We start from the raw sequence: 17,339 nt of genomic DNA on the forward strand, positions 1-17,339 counted from the left end.
CTTTTATTATCTGATGACTTATAAAATAGGATGTCATTGCTGGACTAGATGAGCCTAACTAACTGAAGCTTATCCAGACGGGTTAATTGTGAACAAAAGGATTTATCAATCATGAAGAACATGAATCTTTTTTTGTCTGCAAATGCCATCATCATTACATTTTCGTCAAACGAGCAACTGCGTCGCTCAGATTATGCATAGATACTCATCACATAAGTTTGTAAAATGTTATGACGCCCACTATAGAACACGTAATACGTAAGAGAAATAGTTATTCTGATCATCTAAGAGAATATTCGCTGTGATGTCAATCAGATAGACCAGACTCAATAGCTTATTCCTTAATAGAAACACAAGCTTTACGAGACAGCTCAGGCGACGTCTGGACTTCCTTTGCCCCTAGGGCATCGTGTCAATCGGTTTGCATCTCAACCACTACTCTCGCTCACTTCATTTGGGGGCCAGCATCAAAAAAGGTCTACGCTTATTGGCTTGTTTTACTGTCTAACTGGATTACAACAGTTCCAAATTCTAATCTGAAATGGCTGTGGTAGCGATGGTTGACTTCTTGAGGTGGAGGAAAAGCTTACATCGGATACAAACCTAATTTGCTCGCAGGGATTCATCCCGTTAAGTTTTCCCCAAGGGCTGTATTGAATTTCGTGCTAAAATGATGGATGCCCCAAAAATTCGCTTCACTCATTCAAAGTGTATCACGACCTTACAGAGCCTTGACTGTTTATTAGTGCATTATCTACTAGCGTCCCAAGTAAGCGTTGACAAAACGTGCGATTTGATTAAAGAGCGAACCACCGCAGGGCTGGCAGCGACACCCTCCTCTGCTTGTCTGCCATTCACGTGTTCTAGAAAATTTGCAAGAGTGCTTTGTATTTCAGCAGCGCTTCGAGATACGTGACGGTCGGCCCTGTTTTGATTTTCTGTAGAACGCTAGTGGAGTATAAAACAGCCTGCACATGACGCTGTTGCAAAAGGCTTTTAGAAAGTAGGACTACGGACCAGAGTCAGGTATACGAGAGGTATTACAGGTTGTGCGACTAAGGAGAAAAATTTGAAGATGACCTTCGTATTGAGAATCGCGGCGAGGGCAGACGAAAACGTTGAAAAAATGAAATAACTCTTGCTGCAGTATCTTGAAGCGTAATTTGAAGACGAGAGGGTTCATAACAATAATTGTGTCCATTCTAAGGAAACATAATCAACCAGCTAATGACTAATTTAAGAAAACCTTAACGCATTTAAAGAAGAACCGCCAGAGTGGGCCCTCTGTAACTTTTTATTTTTCCAAAACTAATAGGAGCCCTCAAAGGAAAAAGTGGAACAATTGAACTAGCCCGAGAAGGAACAGGAACAGAATGGGAGACTCTATTCCTACGTTTGAATTCTAAAATTTTCTGAAAATTGTAATACAAAGAACATTGAATGGTTTTTGATCGTTGAGGCATGTGAAGCTGGTACAGAAGCAAATTATTGATAATTTTTAACACTTGGTTAGATGTCTATAAGCACCCGTGCCATGCAAGGGGGAGTTGATTCTTAGTTGTATAAGCATTTTGACTTTGAAGGAAAATGTGGTGACCATTTCCCATTAGTGGACGATTTGTTTGGGTCAGCGGATGATAATAATAAAGCAAAAAATCAGACACATTATGCAAATGTTTTGCCTAATTTCCTACTGCTTTTACTATTCGACTCGGAGGTTTTATAAGTTACCCATTTAGTGAATCTAGTTCTCTTCCAAGCCACTCGTTGTCGAGAGCCGATTGCGTAACACTCACCCACTAAATGGTAAAGGAGGTTTAAATCTGTTTACCTCTAATTTAATTTAGCTTTCTTGACGCACAGACAAGCAGACCATATCAATTATCGATCTCATCATCAGATGCCGATTTCATGCCGTGGGCTTATTCGGCCCATTTCTTTTCCCGTAAAAAAAAAACATGCGTTACGTTTCTAACAGGTCTTTAGAGCAAGGCAGACTAAAACAATATATTGGATCATTATAGGGCCAGCCAACAATTTTCCATGCTTGTAACATATGTTCTTTTTCTTTTTTCGTCTTTGTTTAAAACATATACCTTTAAAATTTAGATTAAAGTGCGGGTATGATATAGCGCAGTGTTGTGTTTTCCACCAACTCGCCATTATTCGTAAAGCAAATCTTAACTTCTTTAGTAAGAATGCTACTCTGAAAAATGCGACGCCTATCTCTCTGATAGGGGGCAGTGGGGCCCGTCTGGCAAGGTAGCTGATATCTGAGCTACCGCCTCGAGCAAAAGAACGCTACGTTTCCCCTATCGTTAGACAGATCCATTTGCTTCTCCCTCGGGCTCACCCTCGTCCAACTTAGCTCTTTCGTTCTTGTTAGCTGTTAGATGATATCAACATTTCGAATGTTAGCAAAATCGACTAGCCAATATCGATATATCTATTTTTTTGTACTCTGAAAAAGAACCCAAGAGATCTAAAAATCAAATATTGATTTGTGGCACAAGTAGAACGCAGAACCTTCGCTGGGGAGTCAGATCAAGAAGCGTTCGACACTCAGCTTCGTTTTCTCTCGCCTCGATATGCCCCTGAGAAAAATTGTCTCAGAAGTACATCGTTCAGTCTTTATAGTTAATACGAAAGCGTAGTAGCCCATTAAATATAAACAAAAAATCGGGACAAGTTTAGCTCGACAATGGTCTTCGATAATGATAATGGAATCATCAGACGTGAATAGATCTTAATTGCTCGAAAGATTTGTCCTTCCAAAGATAGCGAACCGCGTACAAGTAAGCATAGGTAGCAGCAAAACTTTGTTTCCGTAACGCCGAACGGCGCGCATATGCTGATCAATTTTGAGTGAATCCATTAGCTCTAAATCCTTAAGCCTTTTCGTAAAAGGATAATATCGAATATTTGTGTTTATGAGGAAGGCGCTTACATCGGTGACGCTGAATTAACGCATGACGGACACATCCAAAATATATAGTGTGCTTTTGGAGAAAAAAAAATGTACAAAGAAACTAGCACACATATAGAGACTGGGCTCATTCGTGTACAAGAATCCGATACGGCACTTAGTTGTAGTAGTAGGCTTAGCACTAGTTGTTAGATTGAAAGTTTATTCGCATATTTGTGTGTATATTGAGTTTTACCCTGAATTCAGTACATCTGCTTTACACAAGCAGAAAAAAAGCATACATACACATGGGCAAATCTCTGCGGTGTATGTGAGTTCAACGTGAGTTGCTGCCGGTCTGATGGCAGTATGCAGAAGTCAAAAACCGGTGCAGGTGCGAGAAAACGAAATGACCGTTTACTACAGCGCACGTCTACAGTCCTCTGCGTTCTAAAGAAACACGCCTGCAGCAAGTACATCCATTACAACCCCTAGCCCTTACCAACCATGATGATTGGATAAGATTCCTCTCGAGACACACGGTCATCTCGTCCTCTGCAAAGCGCACTTCAAATTAGGTGTGCCCAAAAGGAGGGTTTGGCTGAGAAAAATCGCGCGGGCGCCTCATCGATGTCCACTAAAATGAATATATTCTCCAAAGAAAATAATTTTTTTTAAATACTAATTAAAATGAGAACCAGCTTTGACGACCTCGAACGTCTATAGTGCTAAATATATATATTGAACAAATATCCATAGTACAAATACAGAAACACGATAGCTAGCTTACTTTTCTGTAGGATCAGAATACTATCTAGGAACCCACCTAGCAGTAAGGTTTACAAGCCAGTGATCGTGAGTGCTAGACCGAATTTGACAGACGACAAAAAATGCTTGTAAACGGACAGGTAAGGCAGGCGTATGAGTCTTGATGATGACTTATAATCTAACACGCACATAATGACACATTGTCCACTAAAAAAGTATACTTTATTATGTTTGTAGGTTACGGAGTAGATTGTATTCGTAGCTATAATATACCGCAATAAATAACACACACACACACACACACACGTGAATATACGACGATGCGTACTAACAGCAAAACACATTTCCTGCGTTTGTGTGGGATCTCAGTAACTGTGTATTCCTCCGATACAAAGTTGTGATAATTTTCATTCGATTCCTGTAATTACCACGTTGCCTTATTATTGCGCTTATACAGAATGCAAAGTTCAATCCCTATCATATTCGATCAATAGCTATGATACGGTCAATGTTGAAACATATCAGAAGTTTTAGAACGCGTTTACTGCAAACGGGCATTTCCAAGCGGCCTGAAGGGTTAGCGCGAAACATACGCCGAATTAATATGATCAAGTCGAAACACCGTCTTGTTGCAATCAAAATAGGCGGCTATGTATAGCTATCGGTTGGATAGACGACAACAAACTCGCGCATCTGCGGTATGAGTCTCAGGTGCTTGTTCACGTTGGCCTAAGTTTGACTCATGGGTGGACATTATGACTGAGTGCAGTAAACCGTGTGACAGGGCGGAGCGCGCCGCTTTTGCCGTTGCCCTAAATAAGCTACACGTTTCACCCGCAGAACATGCGACTATGCAGGGATACTATGGAGATTCTACTCATTAAATTCTAATCGTGTTTATTTTGCGAGATTCAGACATATCCATATGTCTACCTAGTTAGGGAAATTTAATTGGTATTGCAAAGACTCAGCCTTGCTGAAGTCAGCCTACTCGACGATGACATGGGATTCGCAATCCAAAAACGTTAGGCCGTTCAAACCCGCAACAGCAGCAGCACCGATGCGTCAACCTGCCGGCAGCGTCGTGAAGCTTTTTCATCTTCGAGGACTATGGTGCTGCCTTCGTGGGGGATCAGTATCGCTGGACTTATCAATGACTGCAGCCGTCACTTCTGCCCTTGAGCTGGTATCCTTTTAATTGACATTGGGTCTTGTGTCCCCGTAAATGCTAATGACATTTTATTTGTACCCTGTAGGTGACACGACGAGCGTAGTCGAACAACAGTGTGACTCCATAAAACGACGATAAAAAAGCATGTACTATTAAAACGTTTCGGAGCTCTAATCGCTTGCGGAACCAAGCAACAGATGTAGCCGGGTAAAGTGAAGCCAACTTCCTAAACGCGCAAAGATTTCCACAAGGACAACAAATATAGAACGATGAAGAAATACGTTTCTAATTTTGATGATAGGAATAGAAACGTAAACTATTTCGGTAATAACCGATGAACAAATAATAAATGATAACTTTTTGTTCATCGGTTAACCTAGAAAACCTGGCCCATTAGGCTTCACTGAGCCAAATATTGCCATATGCCTAATTAATTATTTAGTCATCTTCATTTTTGACAGATAGTCGCCTATTATTGAACAAATTCAGTGCCTGGCGCGACGATAGTTAGCAAATATTACATTGATAAACTACTATGATGGTATATATATATAATAACTCAAAAATACCTAGGATTAAATACGCTATTAATACGCGACATAATACCCGACATAATACACGGAATAGGGCCGTCCGCGTTCTGGGTTAGCTCTCGCATGGTTCTGTTCTGTGTGTTAAAACCGAACCCATCCCCCCGGCTGCTGAGACGGCATCCGTTCACGCTTAGTCGTTCGTACCCCGACGTTGTGTGCAATTTATCGTCTTTATAATTGCAGCTAGTGGACGGGCAGTACATGATCATGGCGTGAGACCACGCAGCATTGTGTTGTTTTTGATATGAAACATTAACAAGTATGTACCACGTAACATACGTTCCTGTGTTAAGTCTAACGATGATCTTGTTCGGACAAAAATCAGTCCGTTGCATTGTCCTAACATGGGTCATCTCAAGGCCTTGCAGGCCTATAGCGGCCACCACCAGGAACCTCGCATCCGAATAGGAGCCTTTCATCACGCCACTGGATCGAATCTGGCTACCTTTAACGATGTCCTGCTTGAAAAGAACTTTTTACACAGCGAAGCGTTTTCGACGATTCAGCTGTAAATACACATCCGACAGTCGCATGTAAGCTTCGAAACTGCGCGTAGTAGTAGCCACCTTAGGGCAAAAAAGGTAGCTTTATTATTGCTAGGTTATTGAGTCATTGCTAAGCTGGATCTAGCAAAAGTCTATAACAAACTGGCACTTATAGTGGCCAGCCGACTCAGCAATGACGACGGCAACAGCTAGGACCGAACGTATTACTGGCACGAGCCTTAACAATATATGCAGCCTATCTACGTAGTGTGTGCATAGTGTACATTTCGTTATAATCTGTCATCATGATGTTATTACACATTATCGCATTATATTTCTTGCTACTAGCCCGTGTAAATAGTTACTGAAGTCCGGCATCCGAAATGATGCTGTGGAAGACAGCAGCTGGAGAGAAAAAAAAAAGTACATAAACATCCGTATCGTCAATACATTTGCTGCTGTGTAGAATTCTAAGTCATTGGCTTTGTGTGATCTCGTTCGCGTTAATTCTGTTAGAGTTGAGAAAAACTCAATACGGTACGTGTACCTTTTTTATTAATACAGTATTTCGTTTTGAAAAACACGGTTTTCGTAAATCGTCGAAGGGGTTCCACGTTTCTTATCATCGTAGTTTTCCAATTCATCATGCTCACTTTCTAGAATCAGGTGATGTCCAACGCTAGCGAACTGTGAGAATGAAAATGAGCAAGAGTCCACTATTGACAACGTAAAACTACTGCTTCCACTTATCGCCCTTTGGCAAAGATCCTCCTTTCAATCTTGTCCCCCCCCCCCCCCCCCCACACACACACACATATGCCACGTTCACTGTCGCTCTATTTCTTTCTCTATTACCGGTTCCTCCAGTGAAAATAGTTCTCTCAGAGACGAGCAACAACACAAGGGTTCGGAGTGATTAGCCGTTTCATCAACGGCCGTCAGACCCAATGGCGACGTAATGCTTAACGCGTTTGCGTTCAAAGACCTTTTGATTATGTTGGACGCCTCCGTTGTTTGGCTATCATAGGGAGTCGGTGGAAAAGAGATAGAGAAACATGTCACGAAAATGAGTCTGCATAGTTCAGCGTCGTAGCCAAAAAGCGCCCAACGCATGTTTAGGCAAACGAGACACTCCGCTACGGTGATGCTTAGCCGACCTACCACCACTAACACAACAGCGGCAGTAGCGCAACCTGACGCGTCATCCCTGGGGAAGGCTGAAGCGGAATCTCACATGGCAAAGCGCATAGTGACAACGATAGATTACTCTATCATTCTACAACAATATCAATTCCACACATAGGCATGGGGGGGTGTACCTATGTAAACAGGCGTCTACGAAAACAGCAATTTGTCAAGCCATCGCCGTCATCGTGATTAAGGAACTTGTAGAACGGCACTCTCGGTCGTCTGGTAGAATCGGTCGGTGGAGAGGAAACGTCACGGTAACGCACTTTTGCATCAGTATTCAATGTTCAAGTAGTGTATATTTTTATTGTGGATAATTGTCCTATGGCTGTGCGTGTCCTCTGCCTTCATAAATTACCGGTATCATGTGAGAATGTACTTGGCGGGAGTGCCATTGCGTACAGGCGGCAACGATAGGCATGCTTGCCGAAAATAGGATAGCATGCTCAGAGAACCAAAGGTTTTAGGAGAATTTATTCTAATTCTGAGGGACCTGTCGCTACACGGCTCAGATAAATAGCTACTATCTTTTCCTTAGAAAAAAAACCTGTGTTCAGCTGATTGATTTAGATCTACCGTGACGTACCCGTCCATACGTGCCCTCCCCCCAGGAAAACTATGATACGCCTATGATACAATTTGCCTTTCGGGATCGGTGAAACTCGTATGAAAAGATCATAGCGCAACACAAGTCCTCGTTCGAGATTCCATAAATAAGCAGATTTATTGTCATCATTTTTTTTATTGACTTCCAAGGTCATGACCCGAAATTTTCTGTCCTTACATTGCTTCTTTTCTTAGTTTAGCATACGCTTAATAATGTGCGTTTCTTTATTCGATCACACTCGTCATGTCGTACACATCGTTGATACTCAACAGCCCCTGGTTTTTTACAGCCAGGAACCTACTTGCGCAGGTTATCGCCTCGCTCGTATAAGTTAGGGTACCTTCGACAGCACCAACAAACGAGCAGCGAAAAACATCTTGTGAAGAACAACTCTAGCTTTGCCACGTAACTTGCCATAACCGCAAGCTATAATAAAGTTATTTTAAATTCTACAAAAACGTACGCTAAATGTATACGAATGCTTTGCTACGATATCTGCCATAAACATAGACGGTGACTACCAAGACCAATTACGACTTTGAACGCTTACAGCTATACCCACAGCATGTTTGGAAGCATTCTCTGCGTAAGTATCCTTAACTTGATAAAGTTTTCGAGTTCCACTATAAACACGGTTGAAGACTTCGCGTGGTAGCCCTCTTAAAAGTTATATTTAAGTAGGTTTTCTGTTTTCCCCACAAGGGTTTTTCACTTTTAGTTACATATTGCGTCTGCTACAAGTACCACAGAGATTCACTCACAAGGCTAGGTTTATGAACGGGATATAGCTAAAAAACCCTGCTTTTTTTCTCTCTCCATGAAAATACGCAACTTAATATAAAAACGGATGATTTATTTAACCCAGTGAGCCACCATCGTAAGGGAAGAGGTTACTGCTGAGCCAAATTCAAAGGCTACTTCCTTCTGGTATTAAAGCGTAGAAATAACTTTACTAGGAACAAGCTTTGTACTAAGCCGATAGTAATCGTCTTCCACGTATCATTCACTTAGTAATGCTACGGTCAAAAAGCAAGTAGTATGGTATTTGACATACTCCGCAATAGTTCTATTGTGGGTACGCTGAGCTTTCCAAATAAAGGAAGCTGTTTTCTCAAACGATAACTTATACATTCAACAGAGTCGAGAGAAGCGGGCAATTTTGACGGCGTCAAAATCACTATCGATCATTTGTCGACAACAAAAAGAGGGGACCTCATGGAACTCTCAATCCCAACCTTTCATCTGACTGCATGATCTATTATGTAAATATGACGAATTTTGCAGCAGACCTATGCGCTGCAGTATATTTTCCCATGGACGCCACGACGATTACGTTATCATAACTGTGATGAGTGCGGTGTTGGCGTGGGCAAGTCACCACAAACTTTTTCCTCTGCATACGCACGTACCAGCTGCATTCATTTAAATGTAGCCTAGCTGGCCCTAACGGGCTTAGGCCCGTTCGCCTATCTGGGACTATATCCGCTCTGACGGTGGCCTCCCAAACCGACCCCCCCCCCCTAACCTGTGCTTGTTTCACTTCCGATGGGGAAGTAAACGCTGCTTCATGAATTCACCACTTGTCAAACGGTCTATTTGGCGATCCTCGGACCTGTACAGAATGAGAAGCATGTACTAATATCCCTAAGCTTGTGTGGAACGTTCCGTAAAATGAAAAGGTCAATGGTGAAACGAAGGTTTAGCAAGCATGTTCATGATGTCCGCACCGCGACAAAAAGGAGCTTCACTAAAAAATTATCAAGTTCACAGAACGAAATCATAATAAACGCGATTTGCAGGTTCATAAGTAGTATAGAAACATGCACGTTTGGTATATTATAGTTGCAAGGCGGTGTTCGCTGTCCAATCAGGTTTGTTTCTTATAAGAAAAAATGGGCGAAAAAACGTGTGTTTCGTTCGGCAAACATTTGTCCCTCGACGCCCACCGACTTTCAGCATCGTTTTTGATCCATTTGGACAGCTGCGTCTAGTAACTCCAGTCTACCTGGTTAGACGTTCAATTAAAGACGGGCCAGTCCCACTCGGTATTCTAGGTGTATAGTTCATGAACCTCAGAACGTCTCGATCACTGTAGATAAATGTAGTTATTATATACTAGTGAGGCCATGATGATAACTTCGTCAGTCTATAATGTTATGTAATTTATAATACAGCAAAATTTTATTATCTAATAATGAATTTGTACAAGCAAAAAACACAATATGTATTTTCCCTTTATTCGTTCTTACTCAGTCAAGAGTAGTTCCCGAATGAATTCAAATAGATCAAACATAGTATCATTTCATTAATAAAGGCTGATACGAACATAATATTATAGAAGCAAGGGCTTTCGATACACTTGATCCTAATACAGAACCGGCCTAGCTCGTCCGCCCATATGTGTCGAATTTCATGTCTGCTATCACCGTTACGCATTCAATTAGACGGATGGCTTCCACCACGGAACGAAGTGTGTTTCTGCCCAGATTCGAACCTGGACAACAACGCGCCCCTAACATGGGCACACAAATACGTTGCCCACTAAGCTTTCACATGAACAGCTCGGCTGCCTAGAATCATCCCACATAACTAAAGATTTGAACAGGAAAATTGTCCGCAGTTTTTATTGCGATTCGTAATATTTCTGTCTACTGGAGAGAAGGATCAAGCTAGATACCTCGTGTATTCATTCGCTCTCGTCAGATGCTCAGTGAAGATCCGCTAATGTTAACCGTTTTCTCACGGCGCAACCGCTAAATGCAAATAGTGATCAATAACTAGCACGTGCAAGAGGCTGTGTCACTTTCCAACGACGGCATGATGGTAACAGGAGGAAGAGGGAGGATCGCAAGCGAGAAGTAAATCGGAACTTGTGGTACTAATCAATCGTCGACACGGACAACGATTTTTCGTATATATATATATGTATATATAAAAGAGGTTTTTGGTCCAATCAGCCTCGATTGTGTATACAACATGAAATAATAATAACAATAATTGTAACAATTATATTAATAGCGAAAAGGGTGGGTTTGCAAATGAGAGCGCACCATCTTTTTATCCCTGTTATTCAGATCCATACCCTTGTACGTGACGTATATTTTGCGTCGGCTTTTGGCCACTTAAGATAGTCTTAAAAACGATTATCGCTACCATATCATAAACTACAGAATAGGCAATGCGTATTAATTATCTCTATAGGTAGGTATGCCTTGTAGTGAGTGATATTTATGATAATACGTGCGGCGGTATGACAGCGCCTACCTTAGCACTACTTAGAACTTGTTGGTTTTCTCATAGAATCGTCGGTTGCATTTTATCTTTCTATAGCGTTTTTCATTGAAATTCATGGACCTCAGAATGTCGCTTGACAATGATCTGTAACACACATGATACACTATCTATTCATACTTCCCCCATCAGCGAATTCAACCCAAGGCATCAGCAGGCAGCCGCATTGCCATCGCACCCGGTCAACGGGGCTTCTTTTTTGTTCGTTCGTTCGACCTCGTTTAAAGAGAATTTATAGCTCTTCCAAACCTATCAAAATTAACGCTCGCTGCTAAACTTGAGTTTAGGTTACCTCACACCTCTGCTTGCAGGACCTTGACCTCGTCCGCCCCTGATCGTACGATGCTGGCAAAGACACGAAGGCCGCGCCTTTTGCAATTCTGAACGATGCCTATATAACTGGCGTCATATCTGCAATGCATATTTATTTACGACGAGGCTATTGGGAATTCGGTTTTTTGCGAAAAGCGGCATCTGCTTCGCGTAAGTGTGCTGACGTACTTCCTCAGTCCATAGCAGGTAAGCAGTCATTGGTTATTTGATAATTCTTCATTCATAGGATTTTCGAACTTTCCCAAGATCGACGCTGGGAGGTCGGTTCCGAGAAAGTAAGGCCAGCAGCTCCAAGAAGATAACCAGAAGCTTGTAGCGCCTAGATTCTGCTAAGTGCTTGACACGGTAGTAAAAGCTTAGAGAAGGTAGAGGAAGTTTGTAGAGAGATTCGCTGTCTATAGCAGTTGATAGATGTTTAAAAATCTACATATGCGTTCAATGGTAAAAGACTTCTATAAGCTGAAGGTCGTCCCTCAGTATAATTTGACGCCCATGTTGCCCACAGCTTACATTGAGGTTCAGTCCACTTCAGCACTTAGTTGGCTTGTCAGTCGGCCATTTAGTGCGCCACATTTCACCATGATGGCTTTGAGATTCGTTGAGCTGATGAGGAATACAGGATGCCTTCTTCATATATGTGCAAAAATGTATAAATCGACTGTTTGCCTATGTAAACTTTTGCTCAAGTTGCTAGACGTGGCTTTGGTTCTGTTTTAGACTGATGCTTATTCAGCTGAATCAATGCTTGTCATTTTAGGTTCTCAATACATTCCAGATTTACTAGGTTTCAGTTGTATCTGTAGCTATTTTGGTTATTAAATGTATGTGTGTTTCATGACTCGCAGATATTTGTTTATTTAAATCTACCTTTATTATCGGCACACGTTTATAATTGAAAGTAAGTTATCGCTACCGTCATCCAAATGATAATTGACTGAACAAAAACGAAGTTCGAAATTCGCGCTGTGAATAAGGCCGTTAAAAACGTTCAACGTTAGTATGTTATGTATTCTTACATAGTATTAAGCCATAAAAAATAATTGGCCGATATCCAACATTTCCTAGAAGTAGCAAAACGATTTACCGCTACTCGGATCTAATAGCATAGAAGTTTTCCCGTCAAAATATCGTCTAAAACTACTTCAACGGATTTGGTCTCTGTTTCGATCGTTCCTAAACGTGTTTTTAGCTTCTACACTATACTATATTGTAGACTTTATGCGAAGACGAACAGAATCGCAGTAAACAAACAGCCTTCACAACAACCTCTACAGGTACCAATATCCCTTCGAACTGAGGTTTCCAAATAAAAGAAATCCAAGAGCGTGACAATTAGCAGACGAGCAGGACGAACAAATGAAAAGCTGGGCGAAAAAAAGAACGACAACCACTCGTCCACAGTAGCGACTTAAGGACAAACAGGAAGCGCTCAGAAGAAGCAGGGGCCGAGAAATATAAAGAACCAGCAGCTGCCACCAAACACGCTGATATAATCATACGCTTTCCCCATAGTTTCCAAAGGGTCGTGTACCATTCAGGGATCTGGCAAGCGTTCGTCTGCGAATCTGTTTACCTAGCACTGGCTTAACTGGTCAACATACTACGGTAAGGCAGTTGGACGAACCATCATGGCTAGGCTGAGCCGAGCTAAACTGACATGCCAGAAAACCTAGCACATACTATAGCAGCAGGAAACCACGGCTGCCGCCGGCGACCTTGCACTAACGTCGGTCATGGGGCAACAATATCGCCATAGGCTCGCGCATACCATCACGCGCGCTGGAACAACAGAAACAACTAAACAGCCAGCAGCTGTAGTAGAAATAGCGGTAACTGGCGCTCGATCGAGCACGAGTTGGTACTGCAGTCGATACGCCAAATGCAATATCAGACAAAAATGACACTCCAATAATACACATACGTACGTTCGTTGTCTGAACGTTCGTCCGTACGTGCTTGTGGATACGTACACATGTCATGATAGGGTGGCCGGTGATGTCGTCTATCCTTATCGTCGTCCTGATCAATGGTCCGACTGCGAGATTTGGGGGAAAGGATGATTAAAATCTTATTTGTCATATTTCATATCTTTGTCTTCGCTTTCGCCTTGACCATTGGGTGGTTCGCGTTTGCCGGTCTCCACCAGCGATATTGCCTGTTTCCAGTGGCTCCCTTCAAAATGAAAGTTACGGCCTACTACGTTAAGTTTTCTATCTGCTTTTGCCTACGGATAAGTGTTAAGGCGTTCGTTGGAACTTCGTTCGCGAACATGATGAGTTTTCTCTAAATGATTTTTTGTTGCAGGAATTATCTCCGGATCCATGTGAGCACAACCTTTAGCATGGACCTGGCTAATCGTTGTCCGTAGTTTCCCAAAATTATATTCCACTAGATAGCTTTATCGACATGCCTTAATCATATTTGACAAGCGTGTACAAACATTGTTTTGCTTTTCAGAAAACAGAATCATTCAGCCGTGATGCAGCCGGAGCTATGGAAACAGTTTGTTTAAGCGTCGATTAGCGATGCGTAAACATAACGTACAAATGAATGGTAAATTATAACATTATAAACATTAAATGGTGGACACAATAACACGTGGCCTCGCTGGTTTTTGGGTAATTTGTTCTCATTTGTACCGATATGAGTTCTCGTTTGTGTTTTCTCGTATTGCAAAGTGGCACACACGGTACATTGTTACGTGAGCCACAGAAAGAGCACGAGACGATGCTCTGCTTAAATATCAATAACAGTTGTAAATTTCATATGCTGTATACTAAGTTTCCTTATTGCTAGATAGTTAATCTCCTTCATAACCCTGCCTTGTCATTTTGAACAAAAGTAAAAGGTTTAGTAGGCGGAACCTTCTTCCAGTGTAGACTCTTTGATAGATTCTTCAGATTGTGACAAGTGTGCCATATCATCTAGTTATATCAGCCCGTATCCGATGTCGGTTAATTTTGAAGCGCCAGCTAAGCTTAGCGATCACAATTACGCGTACCTCACCTGCGTTAGCCCGGGGTAGTCGTTATGATGTGAAGTCACACACATGAACAGGCACAGTCGCACGACCGCCGCCCGTTACTAACGTGTGCTCACTACGCTCACAAGTAAATCAGTCGCGTGTCGCTGTTCTCGAACGGAAATCGCGCGAAATTCGATTACACACCTGACTAAATAACAATTGATGTTTAGCAACGAGGAAAAGAGAAGCGTTCTTACGTTTTTCTGGCTGCCCTCAGTGGCTCCGGTGCCGGACCGCCGACGCGACTACCGCTGCCAGCGTCACAGTCATCATCAGCGACAATTTGCACTGCCTATGGTAGGGCAATCGTATTAATATGTGGTCAAGTAGCGTGCCCCTTGAGCGTATGTTGTTCAACCCATCATCGAACGACTCCCGGAGGCTATCATACGTGTGGACAAACAAGACAACGCAATTATCCGTAGACGGCATCTCTTCATTCAATCATCACAGCAACATTCAAGCCATTGTAGAGTAGCAGCAGGCATTGCCGTTGCCACCGGTGGAACCAAGCGACCAAACAAACGGTCAGAAATAACAAAATATTCGATTGTCACTTAGAGATAATGGCGCTATTGTCTATTACACCAACAGCTACAGTTACTGCTAGTACTATCGCCTTCACAGCTTGCACTCTGTGAAATTTTACGTCCGCCAGTATCACTGTAATTGGGCAGTTCTCGAAACGGCTGACGCTAGCAAACGCAACGCAGCACGACCCAATCTGTATCTAAGTGCAGTTTCGAACCCGAACCATGCCACACGCCCATAGATATCAATAGACGTGTTCACGTCACAAAAATTTGACCACTCGTACTATTATTCTAAATTTTAAATTCTTAAAATAAAGTTATTCTGGAGTAGAAGATGCGTTACATCAACGAAAACCAACGATTCTACTAAATTACCATCGTGCAGCGATAATACATTATGCGATTTGTTTGCTAGCAAATACAAACAGTTTCGAATAAGTAACACGCACAGCCATTGACGTACAGCTGTTAGTACAGCACCGAAATTCGAATTAATGCGAGAACAATGCATGCGAAAAAATATCGTCTGCTTCTCAATTTTGTTTACAGATACGACCCATTAAATGAGTGCAAGTAACGCCGCGTGCGGTGAGTGACAGATTGTACCTCTACACCATTCTGTCTCATTGATTACCTCGATCAACAGAAACTGACAGCCCGTTGTTGATACTGCTTGCAAACCACGGCTTTGCGGCAGGAGCGGGAAAACAGTCTAAGATAATCTCTAACGATGCCTGCACTAACTGTGCAAGTCAGGCACTTGACCACTAGAGAATCTAGAGATCTTGCGTGTTTATGAGTGTGTCAAAGACGGTATCAACGGAGCAAGAAAGAATAATGTCGTCGCAAATCGCGCGACTTATACAGTATTCGTGACCAGCCTCCCATGCGGTGAAGGGAAGGAACTCGCTTCCTGAAGTATCAAAGGGTTTTTAAGGACGGTAGCGTTTCAGCTCGATTGTTAACAAAATCTAATATAACCGAATATCGGTGGTCTTCAATACTCGACCCAGCTACCGTGACGATTTTCGACTTATAAGACGATACTTTCAGTATTCTATTCGATTGTCGTGGTATATTCTGTTCGACAACCGGCGGCATACTTATTAGCGCGAACAAATTGGTCGAATAGAAAAGTAAGTTTTCGGCCACAAACGTCTTGCTAAACGTCAAAAAGGCATCGGATTTTCGGCTAAAATCAATTTACCATCCATGGACTAGTTCGTACCACCATTACAACGACTTCTCCCACACAGATAAGTTGTACTAGCTAGTTGAGGTCGAGTGCTTGTACCTAGCCTATCGATCCAATCGCTAGGCAGTGCAAAAACTCGGCCAAGCATAGCCGGCACGGATGTTCCTCTATAGGTCACGCTCAGCATAACTAGATAGCTATCAGTATAGATAGTTATACTGGTAATAGTGTATGACACAGTTATGTAAGCGTCAAGGGTCGGAGTTTTGATCTTTTGGTCGAGTTAAGAGAATACAGTACGCGTTAGTCACACGAAACGACGGTAATACTTTAATAACAAAATAAAATAAAATAACTTAACAAAATCCTATAAGTTCAAAACAATTGAGAACTACATACTTCAAAATATGATGTTTATCGAATTCATTTACTTCACCTTGTCTGCGGCCAATGTACATATTTGACGATCAAAAATCAACTATTCGTCTCGATTTTCATAACTCTTTGATCAAAAATGAATAGGTCGTTTATTTTACACGATTTACACGATAAAGCAAATACTTATCCAAGTGCTCATAGAGTATCTATGCGGTTGATTTCATTTATATTACAAAACCTAATGGACGCTCGTTGTCCCGTTCAGAAAAAATGGCAGAATGCTCAGTGCATATACGTATTCATCGGAAGACTCGATACTGCACCAGAATATTACGAAATTTCGTGGCAGAAGCCCCGCTATTTTACCAAAACAAACGCGAATCACCAATGGCTCTTCAATGACGCGAAAATTCGAATAACGCAATCATTTTTGAACACAAAGTTGGACATGCATTTGTGGTTTCGGAGCCGCCGACATCGCTTAGATATTTCAGTGCAGAAAAAGCAAGTTTTTCTTTTACAAAATCGTCTTGAATCTGGCATTACCGTCATCTGCCAAATATTAGTTCTGATGATTCGCCACAGCTTCTGACGAAGCCCTTCATGCGAGGGGTGACAGTCGGCATATGGTGGGATAGTAATACTGGTTGGTGACAAACCTGCGAATGCACCGATTGCAGTTGTCTGATTACACCGATCAGCTCGGTGCGCTTTTACAGATGCCCCATCTCCACTTGATACGATAATCCACTTACAATAAACTCCATATTTTTATATGCATATGCTACGATTACCATAGTAAAATAACTAAAATTTAACACGCCTGTATATTTTATTTGTGTATCGAAATCTGTAGCTATTTTTTCT

The 17,339-nt window shown here is 42.0% G+C and overlaps 1 protein-coding gene and 1 long non-coding RNA gene across 5 annotated transcripts in view; one reads left to right on the top strand and one right to left on the bottom strand.

The window, feature by feature from the left end:
* Positions 1–17,339, bottom strand: part of LOC111270616 (dual specificity protein phosphatase CDC14C) — a 61,284-nt gene that overhangs the window by 37,201 nt on the left and 6,744 nt on the right. The window lies entirely within an intron of this gene.
* Positions 12,215–15,129, top strand: LOC147752109 (uncharacterized). Its single transcript, XR_015315015.1, has 3 exons — positions 12,215–12,334; positions 13,799–13,894; positions 14,537–15,129. It is a non-coding gene; the product is annotated as an uncharacterized LOC147752109 (long non-coding RNA).

The sequence above is a fragment of the Varroa jacobsoni genome, unplaced genomic scaffold (genome assembly GCF_002532875.2).
Source record: "Varroa jacobsoni isolate VJ856 unplaced genomic scaffold, vjacob_1.0 contig00015, whole genome shotgun sequence".
In the NCBI taxonomy this organism is placed as follows: domain Eukaryota; kingdom Metazoa; phylum Arthropoda; class Arachnida; order Mesostigmata; family Varroidae; genus Varroa; species Varroa jacobsoni.